Source organism: Penaeus chinensis, chromosome 10 (assembly GCF_019202785.1).
Source record: "Penaeus chinensis breed Huanghai No. 1 chromosome 10, ASM1920278v2, whole genome shotgun sequence".
Lineage (NCBI taxonomy): Eukaryota > Metazoa > Arthropoda > Malacostraca > Decapoda > Penaeidae > Penaeus > Penaeus chinensis.
Genome location: NC_061828.1, coordinates 34,887,170 through 34,889,669, shown reverse-complemented (window position 1 = coordinate 34,889,669; position 2,500 = coordinate 34,887,170). Strand labels below are relative to the sequence as shown.

At 42.8% G+C, this 2,500-nt stretch overlaps 1 protein-coding gene across 1 annotated transcript in view; it reads left to right on the top strand.

Annotated features, from left to right (window-relative positions):
- Positions 1-2,500, top strand: part of LOC125029446 (glycogen phosphorylase-like) — a 34,625-nt gene that overhangs the window by 868 nt on the left and 31,257 nt on the right. The gene's annotated exons all lie outside the window — the stretch shown is intronic.

Below are 2,500 nucleotides of genomic sequence, written 5' to 3'. Positions count from 1 at the left end.
GATAGGATTATAAGGGTGTGTTTATTTTTTTTTTTTTTTTTTGCTAATGGACAAGCTTCTGAAATGCAAAACTAAAGATTTACACTACCACGGAGTTACGATAAGCAGCTTTGGACGAAAATCCTGCCAGTGATATACAGTTCGCGGGTACGAAAAAATACACTTGAACATTTAGACGAAGGAGACGAACGTTCTTTGTATATATAACGTGTGGAGAGACTTTTCTAACCCTTTGTAGCCGGAGATATGTAGATTATATTAAAGGGGATTGATCTAGCTGAATGGCCGGTAAAATATAATACTAGTTATGTTAAGTAATTGCATTGCAACTGAGGGGTCACGCCTCTTTCGCGCGGTGCCAGTTGTACCCACGACTACTTGTAAAAATATAAATATTTACAGTAAATATTCTTGCAAACATGTTCGGTAGAAATAAATGAAATTATGAGTAAAGTAAGAAAACAAAGAAAAAAATATACTTTCCTTTAGACTTGTGTGTTACAACTCCCCGGGTTATTTCTTCGTTGAAAGGCACGGAGCAGGGTAGTAAGAGCAAACAGGATGATGTTCGTTTTCCTGTGTAGATAGTTGATACCTGTTGGAAAGGATGAGCCTGAAGTTGGAAGTTCGTTGTATCTGTAGGTAGTGCAGATGTGAACGTACTGAATGAGTGTGTACATGTTTGTGAGCGCGCGTTTGTTTGCTGTGGTTGTTTTCCATGAAAAAACGAAAAGTTAGAATAAATGAACAATAAAGAATAAGATAAACGTGTAACTATGTACATTAAGATCAGATCGGTTACTACACTATAACATGATTTTCCACATTTCCAGTTGGAAAACAAAACAAAGTTTATTTATCTTTGTATTTATCTTTGTATCTGTCTTTGTATCTGTCTTTGTATTTATCTTTGTATCTATCTTTGTATATATCTTTATCTATCTTTGTATCTATCTTTATCTATCTTTATCTATCTTTATCTATCTTTGTATCTATCTTTGTATCTATCTATCTATCTGTTTGTTTAATCTGTCAAATCTGTCTGTAATCTTAAAAATGTCAATTCGTTGCAACTAACAAAATGAGAACTACATGCTGGCGTTGGTGAAGCCGAGGGTGGTAGTAGCCTCGGTCCATCCAGGCATCACTGCTCGAGGTTGCCAAGGTTCTCGCGAGGCGGGTGTTGCTAGGTGCTCCGAACGACCGGCAATAGTACTCTGGCACTGCCTTTGAGTATTGTCCCCTCCCCCTCCCCATCATCCTAGCCTCTCCCCCTTCTCCTCCTCTTCCCCCCTCCCCCCCTCCCCTCCCCCTTTTCCCGCATTGGCTGCTTGGCCTGCGTTTGCTCAATCTTTTTTTTTCTTTGCCGGGTGGGTCTACCTAAAATCAGATTCTGTCCTTTTTATTTTTTTTTTAGATTGTTTAATTTTTGTTAGGATAATAGCTAAAGGGGAGAGGAGGCATTTTAGGTCGGACTGTGATTTTTATTTGTAATGTTAAGAGTTAAAAAAAAATATATATATTTCCTTAAGTTTCATGTATAATAGGTACTTGAACGCGTGTTTAATAATTCCTTACTTAAGAGTATGTTGGTGCTATAGTAGAATGACCTGGAAGTAAATTTGTATGTATCAAGATCTTATCTTTTGAGATGATTTGTGACGCTCTTTCATACATTTGCATACAGACTACTAAACTAACTGCATATTGCATTTATCAAGATGACATCATTTTGAGATGATTTGTGATTCGCTTTCAGTTACGTCGAGATTCCAATTCCGCCATATTTGACGTGTGAATAGATATGGAAGCAAGGAGGCGAGTGATCTAGAGGCTTGGCGTGACGGAGATGAACTTGGGTGGATGCATTGGGGGCGGGGCCTGGTGCGGGGGCGGGGCGAGGCGAGGCGAGAGCTGAGGTCGTTGCACAATTTAAATATACTTGTGGGGCACCGTGGGCCTCTGAGGGGACAGACACACATGCTTGAGTGGGTTAGGGTGAATGGTGGGTGTATGTTTGTCTTTATTTTAGTTTTTGTGGATTTCATATAGAATATAAGAAGTAGGTTTTATGCCCGTGGGCGTGGGTAAGGACTCATTCACTCTCATGCCTCCCCACACTCACGCCCACACTCACGCCCACACTCACGCCCACACTCACGCCCACACTCACGCCCACACTCACGCCCACGCCCACGCCCACACCCACACTCACGCCCACACCCACACCCACATCCACACCCACATCCACACCCACACCCACACCCACACCCACATCCACACCCACATCCACGCCCACACTCACGCCCACACCCACACCCACACCCACACCCATACCCATACCCATACCCTCACCCACACCCATACCCATACCCACATCCACACCCATACCTACATCCACACCCATACCCACATCCACACCCATACCCACATCCACACCCATACCCACATCCACACCCATACCCACATCCACACCCATACCCACATCCACACCCATACC